The 19727-nt window shown below is 40.7% G+C and overlaps 1 protein-coding gene and 1 long non-coding RNA gene across 15 annotated transcripts in view; one reads left to right on the top strand and one right to left on the bottom strand.

The window, feature by feature from the left end:
• The window catches only part of LOC117017323 (uncharacterized), a 22630-nt gene extending 11275 nt beyond the window's left edge, over positions 1–11355 (bottom strand). Inside the window, exons 1-3 of the long non-coding RNA XR_004422066.1 lie at positions 11082–11355; positions 9701–9809; positions 5477–5568 (exon numbers count right to left, since the gene is read on the bottom strand). This is a non-coding gene — a long non-coding RNA (uncharacterized LOC117017323). The remainder of the gene's footprint in view (positions 1–5476; positions 5569–9700; positions 9810–11081) is intronic.
• A 77-nt stretch (positions 11356–11432) lies between these two features.
• The window catches only part of CLIP1 (CAP-Gly domain containing linker protein 1), a 105808-nt gene continuing 97513 nt past the window's right edge, over positions 11433–19727 (top strand). For 5 of the 14 annotated variants that reach the window (XM_033097417.1, XM_033097405.1, XM_033097418.1 and 2 more), the window contains exons 1-2: positions 11433–11555; positions 12684–12714. The gene's annotated coding sequence lies outside the window, so the exon portion shown is untranslated. Of the gene's footprint in view, positions 11556–12484; positions 12506–12683; positions 12715–19727 lie in introns of those variants that run through there. The other 9 variants (XM_033097419.1, XM_033097408.1, XM_033097415.1 and 6 more) reach the window with 4 other exon arrangements.

Genomic DNA, 19727 nt, shown 5'->3' on the forward strand with positions numbered 1-19727 from the left:
TGAAAATACTACCACCTTATCAGGATGCATTGACTTCAGTCAAAAAGAGATTAGAAGCCCAACAGTAACTTCAGAAAAAGACTAAACTACTTGAAGCCGTAATACAGTGGAAGATACGCTTTTTCACATAAATGACTAACAATTAGAATTGGTCCTTAGATATAAGGTAGAGGTGCCAGATGCTGGGCTGTGTTTAATATCCTGAGAGGGATTGATGTAATTCACATAACACTAAAGTCACCCTTTTAAAATGTACCAGTCAGTGGTTTTTAGTATATTCACAGTGTTGTGCATCCATCACCACAATCAATTTTAGAACTTTTTCATCAATCCAAAAAGAAGTCCTTTTTGGATTAGTATCTACTAGTATACACTAGCGGTCACTTCCCATTTCCTCCTCTCCCCAGCCCCTGGCAAGCACTGGTCAACTTTGTGTCTCTATTGATAAATGTCTATTCTGGACATTTCACTTAGCATCATGTGTTCGAAATTCATGTTGTAGCATCTATCAGGGCTTCATTCCTTTTTATGGCTGTCTAATATTACATGGCGTGGATGCACCACTTGTTTATCTACTCATCAGTTGATGGACATTCGGGTTGTTTGCACTTTTTGGCTCTTAGGAATAACGCGACAATGAACATATGAACATTTGTGAACAAGTTTTTGTGTGAACGTGTTTTCATTTATGTTGGGCATATATCTGTGAGTGGAATTGCTAGATCATGTGGAAATTCTATGTTCAACATTTTGAGAAACTGCCAAACTGTTTTCCAAAGTAGCTGCACCCTTTCATATGCTCACCAACAATTTATGAGGGTTCTAATTTCTTCACATCCTTGCCAACACTTGTTACTTCCTGTCTTTTTTATTTTAGCTTTCTCAGTGGGTGTGACAAGTTGTCACACTGTGATTTCCATTGGTATTTCCCTAACGACTCGTGATGCTGAGCGTCTTCCCATGTGCTTATTGGCCATTTGTGTATCTTCTTTAGATAAATTATTTAAAGCCTCTGCCCATTTTCAATTGGGTTATATGTCTTTTAACTGTTGCATGGTAAGGGATTTTTATATTTTTTAATACAAGTTTCTTCACAGATACCTGATTTGCAAACATTTTCTCCCATTTTCTTGATATCCTTTGAAACACAAAAGGTTTAAATTTTGATGGAGTCCAGTCTATCTTTCTTTTGTTGCTTATGCTTTTGCTGTTGTTTCTAAGAAATCATTGCCTAACCCAAGATCATGAAGATTTACTCCTATGTTTTCCTCTAAGAGTTTAATAGTTTTAGCTCTTACATTTAGGTCTTTGATCCATTTTAAGTTACTTTTTGTATAGAGTGTGAAGTAAGGGTCCAACTTCATTCTTTTGCAAGTGGACATCCATTTATTCCAGCACTACTTGTTGAAAAGATGATTCTTTTTGGCAAAAGATCACCTTGTCAAAAATCAATTGACCCTAAATATAAGGGCCTTTTTTCCTGGACTCTCAATTCTATTCCACTGATATGTATGTCTGTCCTTATGCCAGTGTTACACTGCTTTGATTATTGCAGCTTTGTAGTAAGTTTTGAAATCAGGAAGTGTGAGTACTCAAATTTTGTTCTTTTTCGAGATTGTTTTGGCTAGAGTCTCTTACAATTCCCTATAAATTATAAGATCAGCTTTTCCATTTCTGAAAAAATTCAATTGGCATTTTGATAGGAATTGCATTAAATCTGGGGAGCTTTGAGGAGTTTTGCCATCCTAACAATGTTAAGTCTTCTGATGCATGAATATGAGACATTTTTTCCACTTATTTAGGTCTTTAATTTCTTATACCAAGATTTTGTAGTTACTCAGTGTATAGCAGTCCCTTTTCTTTTTTTTTTTTAAAGGCTATTGATTACCTGAAAAAACTTGGGCCAGTTGTCCTATACAATATTCCACCTTCTGGATTTGTTATTTAACTTTTCCTCAATCCCCTATATTTTTTTGGTAAACTAGAAGTTGGCCCTAATGGTTTGATTAGATTCAGGTTCAATTATTTTGGTGAGACTACTTCATAGAATGTGCTGTGTACTTTATACTACATCACATTCAGAGACACATAAAGGCTGGTTGGCCCATGGAAGAATTTTAAGTAGGAGAGTTATATCAGCTTTGCTTTATAAAAAGATCACTCTGGGGGCGGCTGGTTAGCTCAGTTGGTTACAACATGGTGCTCTTAACAACAAGGTTGCTGGTTCGATCCCCACATGGGCCACTGTGAGCTGCGCCCTCCAAAACTAGACTGAAACAACTATTTGACTTAGAGCTGATGGGTCTTGGAAAAACACACTTAAAATAAATACAAGTTAAAAAAAAATCACTATGATAACAAGGCAGAGAAGGGATTGAAAGGTAATAACACATGAGTCAGGAAGACCAACAATCATATAATGCTATTATCCAGAAGAAAGGACATCGTTTTTTGCATTGCAACTCTCCCATAATTAATGGTTGTCTAGGCTTAACTGGCAATAAGGATAGAGAACAGTAGATGGAGGTACAACAAATTTGATAGAATTGACGGAACTTGGTGACTGTAGACAGGATGATGACAGGAGTTAAGGAAATAAGGAGACGTCAGGAGGACTCAGGAGTGAAAATTTAATATACGTAATTTGTACTTATGACACAACCAAATATTTATTGAATAAGTTGAAGTGGTGATGTCCAATATTCATTTGTATATACTAATTTGAAAGTCAAGAATTCTGAGCTGGAGATGTCAATTTGGGAATTGTTTGTATATAGAGAGTAATTGAAGACAAATAGTTGGTGAGATTATCCAGAGAAAAAAATGATGGGTAGAAAGAGAAGAAGGAACGAGAACAGATCCCTTAGGAACATCAATATTAAGGGGTAGGTAGAGAGAGGCCTGCAAAAGAGATGGAAAAGGAACAGCCAGAGAGGAAGGAGGAAAATAAGAGTGTGATGTCTTAGAAAACAAAGGATGAAAAGGGGATATGGAAAGAGAATGTATCAGTTAGCTCTTGCTGAGTAACAGGCCACCCCCAAATGTAGTAGATTACAACTTATAACTGTGTATTTAGCTCATAATTCTGTAGGTTGGAAATTGAGACTGTGCTTAGTTAGGTAGTTCTTCTGGTCTCAGTTCCCTGCCAATCAGTTGAGGGTTATCTACCACGTTTCCCCCAAAATAAGACCGGGTCTTATATTAATTTTTGCTCCAAAGACGCATCAGGGCTTATGTTCAGGGGATGTCATCCTGAAAAATCATGCTGGGGCTTATTTTCCGGTTAGGTCTTATTTTCGGGGAAACATGGTACGCAGCTCTCCTTAGGGAGTTCGGAGTGAATAATTGCTGCTACTTTTGCAGCACAGCACAGAGGGTATAGCCAACAGTGAAAAGGCTGCTGAGAGGTCAAGTGGCTCAAATTCTTGCCTCCCCTGCTCAGCTGAAACTACTATTGCCCAAGTCATCAATGAGAGCCATTTCACTAAGTTCACTAAAGGACGGGGCTGTCATCGGTGATGGTGGCAATAACAGTTTCTGCTAAGCAATGTAGGCAAAAGCCAGACTGAGTGGGGAAACAGAGACATCAGGCATGTGGAACTTGTCCCAGAGGCTTGGCTGGGAAAGTGAAGATGTGTTGAGGAAGGGTCTTGTTCTGTTTCGTCTGTTCTTAAGATAAAGAAGCTTAAATAGATTTACATGCCAATGTCAGTAGAGAGAGACAGGTTGAAGATACTGGAGAAACAGTGGGTAATTCATATGCTTGGCAACCTGAGACCTACCTAGGTGTGCAGAAAGTTACACAAAAAATACGATAAACTACTTTATCTGGCAAAGTCCAGAACAATGAGATGATTTGTATGTGAAAATACTACTTGGGCTTATATCCATATATATTACATATATATCATATACATTACAGAGTGTCCAAGTGTCCTTTGAGGACTCTCCACTGAAGAAAAGTCTCCTAGAAGAAGCTTTTGGTCTTCCCTGAATCCATGTCTACCTAGGAGCAGCACTCAGAACTACGTGGCATCCTCCAAAAGCAAATTCAAATGCACAAAGCATTAATCAGTGATCTACATTCTGAAGAATCTAGAGTAAAACACAGGCAACATATAGTAAAACAATACAAAACCTCAGTAGCCATTTCTAGTTCCTTCATTAAAGTCCCTTTTCAACCAGTCTGTTAGCCTTCCAATATTTATTTTATTGTCCTCATTAGTTCTCTTTTGGTTGTCAAATATTTGCCCTACGTAAACAGGTGTCTTCCTAGGAGAGGAATTCTGGTCTTTCAGTCTTTCTGTGCTGCTACTTTGGCCTGCTGGCTTTTGTCTTCATGCTCATTACCTCAGGTTAACAACATAGCTGCTTTGGCTCCAGCTAGCACATCTGTGTCTGTCTCCATTTATCAGGGAAAGAAAAGCTTTCCCAGACGGGCCTCTTGCCGACTTTCCTAGGGAAAATGTGAGTGAGCATAAATTATTGGGTATATAACAAACTGGGGTTTGTTAAGTAAAAATGGGAGAAAGGATCTTGAGGAGGCCATCAGCAGTAGCTGTCCTGGTTCAGTGACCAAGTGTTTGCTTGGCATCTGCTCCTAACATACGCTCTTTCTTGGTTCAGTCAGGACTCAGTGCCTCTTCCTGCTGACTCAGGCTTCCCTCCACTGCTGGCACAGCAGGAACTGCTGCGTCTCTGCCATAATGCTGCCACAGTGGGTCCCGGAGCAGACGCACAAAGATCTCAAGCAGCCTTTCATGCCACCGAGTGTCTAAGGGAGGCCCAGAAGCACAAACTGGATCTTCCTCATGCCCCACCCTTCCAAGCACCTTAACAATGTTGGCATAGAGCTGTCATCCTGCCTAAGGGTTTTCTTCCACTCTCAAATGTGGGGTGTGGACAAAGGCTCCTGTTCTGGGAGTCACGCCCCCTTTCCTGCCCCAGATCTCAACTGTGGATCTGCCTTCCTCACCTGCTGCTCTTCCTTTTTCTCCATCAACTTCCAGGCCTGGAAGTACAGCATCCTTTCTCATTTCTTCTATGCCATATCCTCTTTCTTCCCATCTCCAGTCTCCCGACTATGTCTTAATGTTAGATAGGAGTTTCTTGTGTAATCACAGCAGAAACTCTATGGTCTTCCAGGCCTTTGGTATGACGAATGGGAGCTAAACGAATTTTTAATAATCCTTTCTTGCTTGACAATGCTGGAATACCAAGCCATTTTATTTTTTTCCTCAGGAAAATTCTATTTTGGGTTACACAACATTGTGAATGCAACTAATGCCACCGAGTGGTACACTTAAAAATGGTCAAAATGGCAAATTTTGTTATATATTTTTTAATACAATTTAGAAAAATTAATAATGTAATATACCAAAAACCACTGAATTGTACACTTCAATAGGTGAATTATAGGACATGTGAATTACATCTCAATAAAAATGTTACAAGGATCCTATTTTGAATGTCAAACCTGAATATTAATTCCTTCTTTTTCTTTGCTCTTCTTGCTCCCTCCCAGTCACAGCAAATGGATGCCTTGGATTGTGTAGGGTCAGGTTAGGTCTGACGAAAGACAAGAGAAGAAATGAGCATTAGTATTTTGTTTAAAATAAATACCTACATTAATCATTTGTATATATGTATACATCCTTTGATTAGTTAAAAAAAATAGCATATTATGCCCACGGTTTCACACCTTGCTTTTTTTGTTTAATATATTTTCCCCCAGGAAATCCATTAATGAGTCTTCCATTAATCCCAATGTATCCAGTTGACTTCTTCACATGTAATAAATGTATACCCAGAAAGACACACACACATATACTCACACAGATTGTGAGGCATGAAATCCATTCAGTTAACTTAGCACTGAAGAGTTAAATAAACTAGTTAATCTGGTAATAACATTTTAAAATTGAAATTAATTAAAAAACTATCTGGCATCTCCAGGATGTAGGATTGGGGATTGTATTAAATTTGCCTATTTTGTTTGAGCCTTTCAATTTGGAGGGTGTCTAAATGGAATTTAGTCATTGTGTTTGAATACAAGCCCTGGCAGAGGCTGACTATTACATGTACACATTTCCTTAGATTTATAGTCCAAATTTAATTTTGGCCTCTTTTGGACAGTTAAACTTTAGAATCTAATTTGGTTGCGATCCATCCAGTACTTAGAATTGGAGCTGAATCTGTAAAGAAATAGAATGTCACAGTTGGGAAGGACTTTACTCCAAACTGCCTTCCAGTTAAAAAATCTCTTTTCTCAAATCTCCCACCTACCTGATTATCATCCATTTTCTACTTGACTTTTTTTTTTTTGAGTATTACTTTCACTTATTGATGTATTTATTTTAATTGAGACAATATTCACATAACATAAAATAATGGATATACCTATTCTGGACATGTCACATAAATGGAATCTTACAATATGTGACCTTTTGTGTCTGGCTTCTTTTACTCAGCATCATGTTTCAAGGCTTATCCAGGTTGTAGTGTGTGTCGGTACTTTTTTTGGGGAGGGAGGGCTGAGTAATATTGTGTTGTATGTTCCATAATTTGTTTATCCATTCATCAGTTGATGGACTTTTGGCTTGTTTCCACCTTTTGGTAATTGGGACCAGTGCTGTTAGGAACATGTGTATACCATGTATTTGTTTGAGTCTGCTTGAGTTCTGCTGAAAACAGAATCAACTTTTCACGCGCTCAACAAATAATTTGTTGAATTAGATTAGACCTGCTGTATCAACCACTAATTTCACAAATGTTTTGCTTTACTGGATAAAAGTTACACAATCTTAAAAATGTTTTTGGTAGGAACTTTAGAAATCATTTTATCCAACCTTCACATGATGAAACTATACACACATTAAAGCACGAGTCTATTTAGAAGGCCCAAAATACAGTTCATATCATGTCTGGTACCCTACTGATATTGTTCTTTGTTAACTGAATGTGTACAATACGGCTCTTGTTGTCACAAGATGGTTCTCCTTGAGAAGTGATCGTATGAATTTAAATTTAGTGCTTGTCATTCTTTCATCGTTTTGCTTTTTTTAAAAAAAAAATCCATAAAAATTCCACTACCATCAGCATTGTTTGTATAAAGGAGACATAGCAAACAGTCTTAATTGGTTTCAGTGATAAAATTACTTTTTGGTCTAAAACAGTCTATGACTGCTTCACCATGCGTTGTGGGATTTACTTATTTTTTTCTTTTCTTTGCAGTTTAAGACTATCTTGCTCTGTTAGTCACTTTTTGATTAAATGAACCAGCAGTAGGTCCCTACCTTTGCAAGGAAATGTTAACATTTTCTAAGACATCAAAGTTAACTTAAACATTTGTTTTTATCTGACTTTATAAATCTATCCCTCAGTTTTTAACAGAGCTGAATATAATGAACAAGGGGTGTGGTCTAGTGCATTATATCCACCCTGGGCATAAACCCAGGGGAATTCATGAAACAATGATTATCCCACCTTAATTTAGTAACTCTGACAGCAATAAAAGATAGGCTGGAAGACAGAGACTCAATCCTCACTGCTATACCCCCAAATACGTGGAACAGTGCCTGGGACACAGCAGGGATTCGGAAAATACTTGTTGGATGAGTAAATTAAATTAATTTGACTCTGGTTTATGAAACAATGCTAATAAAAGTAGATGTAATTTAAAAAATAGCACAATGAAAATCAATTCCTATGTCTTCTTCATAAAGGTTATTTTAATCATGGACTATCATTTAGGAGTTACATTTTTAATTGTTACCTATCTACCATGGTTCAGAAACAACAACAAAAAAGAGAGGACGAAAAGAAAATGTACTTTTTAAATTTTAATTTAACGTATTTCTTTTAATTTAAAGTGTTCTTGTTATGAGAGCTTCTGTTTCATTTTCTATTTTATTTTATTTTTAAAAACATTTTTATTGGGGAATAAGTGCCTTCACAATATTGTGCAACCACAATATTTTTCCAGGACCTACGCTCCAAGTCATTGTCCTTCAATCTAGTTGTGGAGGGTGCAGCTCAGCTCCAAGTCCAGTGGCCGTTTTTTTCAATCTTGGTTGCAGGGAGCGCAGCCCACCATCCCATGTGGGAACTGAACCAGCAACCTTATTGTTAAGAGCTCCTGCTCTATCAAACCGAGCCATCTAGCCGCCCCTCATTTTCTATTTTAAAAGCTCTCTAAATCATCACATCTTTACAGCAGTTTACAAAGTACTCTCCAGCTACTATTTTATATTGAGTGTTGTTTTTGCATAGTAATAAGAAATATTAGTACCTTAGTGAGAGATTGAAAATATTTCTAAGCAGTAGTACATTAAATTAAAACCATTATTTACAGTAATTTTCTCTGGATATGTGGGATTAATAACTGTTGTTTTCTTCATTTTGCTTGCTTTGATTTTATAGAATGAACATCTATTGTTCTTAAAAAAGAAAAAGACAAAATACTAGGAAAAAGTCTCCAGTTATTTAGACCCTGAAGTCGTACACTCCATCCTTTTTAAAACTAATTCACAATGGACACAGCGTTACTCTGGTGATACAGCTAGAGCAATGAGTGTGTCAACAATCCTTGCTCTTTTGGAATTTACATTCTAGTAGGGGTGGGGTAAGACAGAAAATAAACAAATAAAAATGGAGTACTGCAGAAAACTGGAAGAGAAAAGAATCACTGCTACAGAGCAGTGTACCAACAAACCACAAACTCCTTTTTATAGGAGATATAGAATGTTTATAGAGAACATTCTCTACTCATTGTATGAGGATCTTAACTACCTTGTACTTTTTTAAAAAGAAATCAAAGTAATGCGTGCACATAATTTAAAAAATAAAGTATATCGGGTTTAGTAGGGTGCCAGATGGGCACTGAACTGGTCAGGAAGATCACTTCTTAGACTGTAGATCCCTAACCACTGCGCTGTCCACCTGAAGCTGCAGTTGAATAATATGGAATGTCAACTGTAATTAAATATATAGAGAGGATGCCAAAAAAGTGTATACACATTCTAAGAAAGGAAAAAACTGTATGAAACTTACACTTGGAGCACCTCTTGTAATTGCAGAAGTCAAACGTGACTTGTATTCATCTTTTGTTATCGGTATATATTGACTATTACAATTTTAATAGTTTTTTCCTTTCTTAAACGTGTATACATTTTTTGGCACCCTCTGTATATATATGTATTGTCACATAGTCAATGGTATTGTAACAGCTATATACGATGTCAGAGGGGTAGTAGCTTGGGGGAGGGGGATTAACACCTTGTAAGGGATATAAATGTCTAACTATTATGTTGCTTTGTACACCTGAAACTAATAATAAAAAAAAGTATATCAGTTTTATAATGAAAAGCAGCGTTGCTTGCCTCCCCCCCCCCCCCGCCCACTTCCCCAGAGACCATTAAATTTTTACTTTTCGTTCTTCTGGTAGTAACTTCCGTATCTCTAAAAATTGATTTATTTATCACCTGTAAACATTATCTATTGCTGTTCTGACTACAGTACCACTACCCGTCCCATTCAACGCAGTTCTACCTTTATTGGCACTTATCCCTATCGGTTTAATTAATAATATCATTAAACCTTTACTTTTGTCCCAGAAAACCAAACCAAAACTAAACAAAAAACTCCAACAAGTATTTACCCACTTTCCCACTCTATAAAATGACACTTTGGGAGCTCTTACCTGTCTTTCTACTTCTGCCACTGTCCTCCATCTTCCAAAGTCTTGTCAATTGAGCTGTTCTAATACTTTCACAGAAGATGTGCATTTAAAAAAAGTTCAGTGGCTCCATCTACAAAGGGATGTGAACATTCATTTTGAAGTAGGACTGAGCAACTGTAGTCCTAACTGGCCACTCTGTGGGACGGAACCAGTCAGTGCCCTAGTAATAAGGCTGGGGCTAGGCCTTGCTCACAAAATTTTAGGGGGCGCTAAAAACTCAGTCGTCAAGAAATAATACTTTAACGCAATATTTAAAAAAATCAAAATTCATGCAAAAAAACCCATGATAAAAATCTCAGCATTTAAAAATAAAGAATGAGTAGAGGAGAGAAATAAACAGGTGCTTGTAGTTGCACCCACCATTAACAGTGGTCCTTGCCTTGCTCTGTGGCATCTATAATTACATAGGTTGCCCGCCTATTACAGCTGAAAAGTGTTTAGATAAGGGTGGAGGGTGAGCTGTGCCTTTCAAGTTAGGAATATAGATACTGTGACCTCGCAGCTTGCAAACTAGGGCAACGTTGAAGAAGGAAATAGAATTTTTTTTGTGACTTAAAGCGTGAATTGAGGGGAGGTGGGCCCCCATATAAATTCATTTTGTTCCGATTTCGTGCATTTCCACTGTAGTTTCCTCCCCCTGCCCTGTGCATGCCTAGTCCAGGCAGCACCGTGCTTTGAATAAAGGTCAGCAAAGGGGTCATTCTCCTGATTATTCTCTTTTGCCCGGGAGGAGGAGGAAGCCCAGGCCCCCCTTATACATCACTGAGTCGCTGCAAAATCCCAGGCTGCCCCGACAGCTGCAAATTCCTCCCAGGAGCTGCAAAGCTTCTGGGGTTGCCATGGCCATGCGAGTGAAATGCTGACCGCCCTGGGGGCTGCTGCTGCCTCCCCTCCAGTCCCTTTCAAAGCTTTTAAAGGAGATCGGTGGTGGGAGGAGGGAGAACGGGACAGTAACCTGGGCTCCCGTCCAAGCGGCTGGGGCGAAAAAAAGGCTTTTCTCAAACTAACGAAGCAAATGCGGGGCTCATTTCAAGGGATTTTTTTAACCTCGGTCTTTCCCTGGAAGGAAAGGGAGGGCAGAGGTGGTCCTTCCCAGGCGTCGCTTGCGGTGGGCAGCTCCTCTCAGCCTTCTCCCAGGGATCCCTCATCCTGGGTCTTTCCCTGCGGGAAGAGGGCAGGGAGGATGCTCCCTAGACTAGACCTGCTGAGGGCAGCTCCTCCTAGCCTGTTTCAAAAAATTTCTCGCCCTGGGTCTGGCAAAAAAAAAAAAAAAAAAAAAAGAATCAGCCCCAAACTAACCGTCTGCGGTCCAGCCTGAAGGGAGTTATCGGGTGTGACTTACACATTCTGGACACACTTTAAGAAAACGCGGAACTAAAATGACGGCAGCCCCTCCGTGCAGGCCCCTTCGGGTTCCCTCACACCCCCTCCGCGCCCCGGTCCTCCCGAAGATCTGAGGGCTGGACGGCGGGCGCGCCGGGGGATCCCGGGCTCGCCTCTCCTGGGCCCCGTCGGAGGCAGACAAAGCCGCTGCTGCCGGGGGCTCCGGCCGCTACCGCCCGGGGCTCCGGCCCCGGCGGGCACCCGACGCCGTGCGCCCGGCGAAGGGCGCGGGAGGCCAGGCCGGGGGCGGAGCGCGTGGGGAGGAGCCGCCGCGGCGTCTTCTGCTGGCTGCGCGCGCCCGCCCGCCCCCGCGGCGGCGCGTCACGCTCTCCCCCGCCCCGAGCCGACGAGCCGGGAGGCGGCAGCCGTGCTGCTGCTGCTGCTGCAGTGAGGCAGGTGGCGACCGAGGCTGCGACCGAGGCGGCGGTCGGAGGTGAGCGGGGTGCGGCGCGGGCCCTCTTCCTTCCCCGTCCCTCGTCACCTCTCCCCTCCCGCCCTGCCGGGCCCGCTCCGGTCCGCCCGGCTCGGAGCCAGGGACCGGGGACCGGGCCCGGCGTCCGTGAGGGGTGAATTCCGCGCGCCGGACCGCCCCTGAAGGAACCCGGGGAGCCCCGGGGTGGATGGCCCTGGAGGCCATGGGTCCCTGGGGTGCTCCACCGGGAGCCGGAAAAGTGGCCGGCCCTGTCAGCTCCGAGCCCGGCCTTCCCTTCCTCCGCCCGCCTCAAGATGGAGCTTGGACTCCTTGCCCTGCGCCGCTCCCTCGCCGGCGCCCCTCTCCGCTCCGCTCGGCCCTGGGGGGGGTCTGGGCTGGGCCGGACCCCTGCGAGGCCGAGGCCGGCCCGAACCTGTTGCCTTTGGGTGCTGCCGCCGGGTCACCTGAGCATTCCTCAGGCCCTTGGCACCGGTGCCCGCGAGCGGGAATGGAGGGCACCCTGGCCGTGGCCTCTGTGGCGGGCGCCGGCCGGCGGGCCGGCTCGGGTGGCCTCCGGCATGGCTGGTGGTGGCTTTTCCTCCCCCCCCCCTCAACACACACACACACACACACACACACACACACACACACACACACACAATTGGGACTGTGATTCTTGGAGAAGATGGATGATAAGAGGTGACAAGGATTTCTGAAATAACACCGCTCCCGGGTAACCCGAACCTTCTGCCTCGGCAGGGGATTGGCTCGGAAGACAGATGACACTTGTTCAGAGGTTATTTTAAAAGCAGAGCCTTCTGATTCCCCGAATGTGGAGGTGCTGTGCTTCAAAAATCTGATTTTGATTTGGGGATAAAGCCTGTACTCGGCTGTTTCTCCACTTCATGTGGCTTTTCCATCTGGCAGGAACTGAGCACCACCCCTCCTCCCTTCACAGCCCCACCTCTTTGGTATGAAGAAATTACACGTTAAATCTGCAATCCTTTTAGATACCTGTTTTTAGCAAAACTTGGGCACCAATTACCACATTTAAAAAAGAGGGTGGGAAAATGTATGCAATTTTTTTTTTTTTTTTTTTTTTTTTTTTTTTTTTTTTGATTCAACAGCCTTGTCTTTTTCCTGTTTTAGGTTAGTGCAGTGCTTGGCCAGTAAGAGCTCGGTGAGTATTCATGTTGCTGTTCCCGCTGTTATGGTTATGATTCTGGTTGGTGTTCGTGTTTTATTATTATTACTATTACCTAGAGTGTTTGACTTGGGCTTTAATGATAACCTTTTGCAAGAATCCTCAGGTATGTTGCTCCTTAGCCTTCGGGCATTTTTTCTTCTGAAAATAACAACAATTAACATTTATTGAGGGCTTCCCATGGTCAGGCTCTGGGCAAGTCTTTTCTGTGTTTTATCTCATTAATCAACCTAACCCAAATGAGGGTGCTATCATTATCCCCATTTTACAGAGGAGGCATAGAAAGGTTAAGTACCTTGCTCAGGGTCACATAGCTAATAAGTGGTGATGTCAGAATTTGAGCTCAGGTATTGACTCCAGGTGCTGAATAATTTAGTTAGTAGAGTGAATCTCTAGCGAGAAGCAAGGCTGGCCTTAATTAAAACAATGAAGTGGGTGACTGCTTGGGCAAGGGCTGGTACTGAGTTTTTAAGGTTCAGAGAAAGTGGTAAAATACATCCTAGGCTTCCCACTAGGCCTGGTTCAAAAGGATAAAAAAGATGAAACTGGGTGGGACCCTGCATAGGTATTCTTTCCAAAGGTAAAGATCACACCCTTCCCGAGTTTTTCAACAATTGCTTAAGCTCCTACTTGTGCCCAAGCACAACAGAAGCCAATCTGTTTTTTTTTCTTTAGAAGTTTAGAATTTGATGCCCTTATTAATATTTAATATTTTTTTTCACCCAGTGTCTAACATTGAGTCTGTTGTATCCCAGCTGACCCATAAATGCATGTGAACTTAACTCAGTAATGTTTGACTCTTGCTTTTTAAGTGCGGTCTCTGTTAGGATTCTAAACTTAATGGATGGTGTATAAGAGATGAATTGGTACTCTTAGGCTCCATGCAAAGATAGGCACCCTTTAATTCATCACATATTGGCTGCCTGGAGTTCTTCATTATTTGCAGGTATATTTCTGGTGTGTGTGTGTGTGTGTGTATAAGGTCCTTGAAATATATATATTTCACATTATAGCACTTTCTGTAGGATTCTGCAGTCCTATGTGCTCAGTAAATATTTATTATTTAGTTAATTTAAAATATGAGGTCCATAAGTTTCAAGATTGGTTTTACAGAAGTCAAAGATAAAGAAAAAACAAAACAGAAGGTAGTGTAGTAAAGTCACAGGAAGATGGCTTAATATTTAACACTGTATAGACAAGGTTTTCTTTTAATGTTAACTAACGTGAGACTTTTTACCTCAAATAACTTTCCACTTTATCCAAATTATCAGCTTCTTTTCTCTCTTCCTTGTACAAATAAGATGGGATGTAGAGTGTCTTTTTCTGTGATAAAAGAATGGACAGTGTTATTCATGGCAAACCTATTGTTCTCCTTTACAGTATTTTTGAAGTGCTGTGATATTCTCCCTAAAGGCAGCTTGCGGGGCTGTGGTGTACCTGTCTGTGAGCTGAAGTTAGGTCTGGTTTGGTATTCACTCAACAAATATGTATTTGAGCATCTACTGTGTGCCGGGGCCATTCTGAGAGCTCAATACAGCAGTGGATCAGACAGAAATCCCTGTTCTCTTGGAGCTCCCATTCAAGTAGGGAGATAAGCAGATAATAATCATATTTATAAGATTTATTAGAGTGATACATGGTAAGAAAAAAATCATGGAAGGGGGAATACGAAGTTTTGTGGACAAGAGTTGGGCTGATGGAAATTTTAGATAAGGTAGCAAGAGGAGACCTTACTTAGAATGTGACTTTTCAGTAGAAATCTAGAGGAAGTGAGGGAATGTAGCTCCCAGAGGGAAGAGCATACTAGAGAGATGGAAAAGCAAGTGCAAAGGTCCTGAGGTGGAAACGTGGGAGGGGGCAGATAATTTAAGGCTATGGAGGTTGTAGTCCTTAAAAATACATATTTATTAAAATATTTAAAAAGAGGGAGAGAAAGAATAATGTCTGTTAGTGATTTTGATGAAGAAAGAGTTAAAGATGTGGGGAACTGAGGCTCAAAGAATTTTACTAACTTACCTAAAAGACCACACTGCCAGTGAATACAGAGCTAGAAATTGAACCAGAGTTTATGTTATTTTAAGCAATGCACAGAATGTATTGGCAGTGGAACCTTCAGTGGCTGGCAGGCCAGACCAGTACTTGATGTTCAGACTTGCTATTGAGTGAATACTTTCCTATTTGTATGCAGGATCTTTGCTCAACCATGGGAGGCCTTGTAACTGACATTTGCATATATAGCTTTTTCCTAGAATTGTGCTCCTGGCAGCAGAGCCTTCCTTTTTAGTTTTAAAAGTTTCATGGTTCAAAATTTGTGTTTGATATAAATCTTTATGCAAGTCTTTCAAATCTTCATTGGAAAGCAGAGGCAGTATCACCCTGGCTGTGAATTTTTTTAGATAATTGTTTAGGGGGTGCTTTAAACTATTATAGCATCTTACATATTTTTAATATACATAGTGTATTTCCCATGTAGGTGGAACTCAAAGAATCTATATGCTTTAAATCAGCATTTGAGTTACAAGGCACTTTTAAGGGAAAACATACTGACTGATGGTACTACGCAAGAATTTCAAGTAAGAGTGACCTCTTCAGATTTCAATCTGGGAAACAGAAGAGGCTTTTTTTTTTTTCCTTTTGTTGGTTGGCAGGCTGTAATTAACCAACCTTGAATTTGGCTAGGACATCTGGGTTAATATCCTGGCCCTGGCACCAAGTACCAAGGAATCTTGGCCACAATTAGTAAAGAGCTTTTTTTCTTTTAATCTCCATCTGGCACTTTCAGAAAGACAGATTCCACTTGCACTAACTCAGTGGGTGGGTCTGTCTTTTTAATTGTCTATGTTATTGTGCTTCAGCCACAAAATCTTAAAAGTATTCTTTGCAAATCTTAGAAAAGAGGAAGTAGTCCTGTTACAGAATCCCTGTTGGGAACTTTCTCTGCTGTCTCTTTCCCTGGGGAAATGCATTTCCATCTACCTCTTCTCAGGAATCCCAATGAGATTACAGAGAGACGTTTTACGGCCCTAATGTTTTATATAAGTAGAAGGGCTAATGTACTTCCAACTTAAAGTAAGTGTTTGATATTTGTTTACTTATGTCTGAGGATCGCTTGAATTAGATCCCAGTTTTAACTGCCCACTTTTTGCACTTAAAATTGCCGAGTCCTTGATTTACTGTCGGGCCTGAAGAGCCAGATGTTCAGGATGTGCACATCATCCAGAATTCGGGTTTGATGTATAAAGGACGCATACGGGAAGGCAACTTTAATGAGGTTTTTGGGTTTTTTTCTGATTCTACGAATCCGTAGTCAAGTTGTGCACTGAAATACTTGGCATGTCTTTTTCCTCTCTTCTCAGGAAAGATAAGAAATATTAGGAATATTTTCCTAAAAGTCTTTTAATCAAATATTTTGACCTCTTACCTTCTCTCTGTAACTGATTTCCTCCATAGAATGACTTCTTACCAGAAATATTATGTTCTAATACCTAAGGCAGGAAGGAACATATTTAGACATTTCTTTTCCAGACTATGGAATAAATAAACTTTATAGACAGGGTAAGGTTTTTATAGCCTCAGTGAAAGAAAACGTTTATTGCTAAGTTTCACACATGGGTGACTAGAAAAAAAGTGTGTGTGTCCCATGAAACCATATTGCTAATTTTTGTTATAAGGCATATATAGCTTGCTTAGGTTGTTTCATTGAGAATCTAGTATCAGAGTCAAATTTAGATTTTAGAAAATGTTTTCCATTGAAGTTATTATTTTTCTTTGAGGTCTCAGGTTTATTTTTTCCTTATATACTAGTTTTACAATGGCCCATACATTTCATAACGTGTATTAGCTCTCAAGTATGTGGGTTCAATGCATACGGTATAAAACACACACATACAAAAACAGAAAAAAGCAAATTATTCATAATTCTGTCTAGACAAAATCATTTCAGTATTTTAGAGTATGTTTTTCCACTCTTTTTTTCTTTATATTTTGGATCTATATATCTGGATCTATATTTTTTAAGTAATTAAAAAGTATATTTTCACTGGAAATATTCTCAGCAAACCATCATGGGGAATCAGAACTATATTAAGAGGTCTGAGGTCCTGGATTTGCTGCAGCCTCAGCTTTGTGAGTCCTGTGAACTTGGGCAAGTTGCTTAACCTCTCGCAATCTGCTTCTCGCTCTGTAAAATGGGGGTGACATCTGCTCTATCTACCCCGTGGTGTCGCTCTATTGATGAAAGGGATTCAGCCTTGATGAACTGGAGGTCTCTGGATAACCTTGTCAGGTGGTATTAGTGCAGGGGGAATCGTCAGCTCTTTCAAATACCGAGAAGCCAGGAAAAACAGGAAAGGCCAGTCCTGTTTCACTGGTGGCCTGTGGGTCACTTGGTTTATTTTATAGCATGGCTACACTTACATTAAAGCTTTTCAGATGAATGTGGCCAATAGAAAATGTTCCATGAGGTGGGAGAAAGCCCCAGAGATGCCAGTGTATCAAACATTTGTTGAGTGCAGTGAAGACTGGCTGGGTACAAGGAGTTCTCTGTCTCACGAGATGAGACAACTGATGAGTAAGGTATAGGCTGAAAGGGTGGTGTGATGGTTCCGCGGAAGAGGATCGGTTCACAGGCCTTGGAGGTGTGTGTATGGGAGGGAGTCAGGGAAGGCTTCCCGAGTAGGAATTAGCACTGGTGTTAGGACTGGTGAACATCTAGGGTTTCTAGGCAGGGATAGGTTGGGTAGAACATTCCAGACTGAGCAAAGATACGAGGCATAAAAGTAGCATGTTGAGGTACTAGCACATAGTTTACTGCCCTGTAGTTTGAGGGCAGCTAACAGGCTATAAAACTAAGAAGTTTGGGTTTATATCAAGGAGAGGCTTCCCTGCCCGTGTTGCTGGTCTTGAGCATTTTAGAATCACCGAGTTTTCTGCAAGTCTTTTTTCTGCTGGTTGTAAGTGGCAAACAGGAAACCTGCTGTGTACACCAAATACCTTTTTTTCCCCGCACAGAGTTGTGCAACTATTACTGCAATGAGTTGTAGAATATTTTCTTCATACTGAGAAGAAACCCTGCACCCTTAGCAGTCACTCTTCATTTCCCCCCAACTCTCTCAACCCTACTCTCTGTTTCTATAGATTTGCCTATTCTAGACATTTTATATAAATGGAATCATACAATATGACTGATTTCTTATATGTAGCAAAATGTTTTCAAGGTTCACCCATGTTGTAGGGTGTATCCAAACTTCATTCCTTGTTATGGTTGAATGATATTCCATTGTATGGGTATGACACATTTTGTTTGTTCATTAGCTGATAGACATTTGGGTGGTTCCCACTTTTTGCCTATTATGAATAATGCTCTATGAACATTTTTCTATAAGTTTTTGAGTGGACATATATTTTCATTTGTCTTGGGTGTATATCTAGGAGTGGTTCGTATGGGAGCGCTCTACCTTTTGAGGAACTGCAAACTGTTTTCCAACATGTTTGTACCACCAGCAAAGAAGGAGGTTCTAATTTGTTCACATCCTCACCAACACTTGTTATTTATCTTTTTGATTACAGTCAGAGGAAGTGTGGTATCTCACTGTGATTTTGATTTGCCTTGGACTCATGGCTGATGATATTCAGTACCCTTTTATGTGCTTTTTGGCCATTTGTATAGTTTCGGAAAAAATGTCTATTCGAGTCCTTTGCCCACTTTTGAATCTGGTTGTTTTTCTTGTTGTTGTTGAGTTTACCAATTTATCTTTTAATTCATATATTCATCAGGCTTTTATTGAGCACCTACTGTAGGGAGGCCCTAGCTCAGATGTTAGAGGTACAAAGTTGAGTAAAACAGACACGTGCTGCTCTTGGGGAACCCCCAGCTGTTAATGGACGTGAGGTTATGAGCAAGAATTCAGTCCTTTGCCTGACAGCAAATCCTGGCTCTGTTACTTGGTGGAAGACTTTGTACAAACTGCTTAACTTTTTGGAGCTCATTTTTCTGATTGTACATTGGGGATGATGGCTATTCCGGACAGTTGTTGTGACGATTAAATGAATGAATGTGTGTGAAACAGTGCGAGTTAGAACTCCTCTTTCTCCTTCCCGTAATCCCTGCGTCTTCCTGACTTCCCATTGCTAAAGGAATTTACACTTCAATTTTTTTTCTTTCATTTAAGTCAGAATGGGGGAAACCCTACTTCTACTAGCATGGGTAATGAAAATCTTTCTTCTTGCTGTGTTTTAGAAAGTTAATTTGAGTAGGCGTGCCTTGCCATTATTAAAGGGCATATTTTTAATGAACAGTTGTCACTGAAGAACTTGTAATGTATGATGAGTTAAATATTCAGCATGGAAAAACACCTCGTGCTCCTCAAGTCAGAACTTGTGCCTTGCCAAATTTCAGGGCCTTTTGTAGTCGTATGTTTGTCAGCTTTATTTCCTGCAGTTTAATTACAGGTGGAGTTTTTTTTCCTAAACCTAAGGTCTGATAGAACCTTCTGTGTGTGCGTGTGTAGAAGATTACCGAAATAGGTAAAAATAACCAACAGTGAAGTTGGCTGTTAAGATCCAAATGAAACCAATTTCTGGTTTCCATTTACAGCGTCTCGGGTGGTTGTATAGAAAACTTAGGGACTTATGAGTAAATTTTGTAGAGTGGTATCTTCTCTTGAAATAGCCAGGTATCCTTCAGTACACAGTGTGAAAATAGAAATGTGATTATTTTTCCCATTGGATCTAAAGACCTATAACCCTTGGGTGGTGGTGGGGAGCCCAATAAATATACACCCCTCAGAGGGGAAAAAGTACATCCGGGGTGGGGGGACATGTCCATCCCTCAGGTGGAGGGGGAAAGACCTATAGCAACTATTAAATTTGCTCCCTTGCAAAGTAAAAACAAGAAACCTTTTATAAAGAGAAAAAAACAAGGAAGTAATTGGTTCTCAAGGAAGTGAATTGTCTGTGCTCTTTTCTCATTCAGAACAAACAGTTGGTAT

Source organism: Rhinolophus ferrumequinum, chromosome 25 (assembly GCF_004115265.2).
Source record: "Rhinolophus ferrumequinum isolate MPI-CBG mRhiFer1 chromosome 25, mRhiFer1_v1.p, whole genome shotgun sequence".
NCBI classification, from domain to species: Eukaryota; Metazoa; Chordata; class Mammalia; order Chiroptera; family Rhinolophidae; genus Rhinolophus; species Rhinolophus ferrumequinum.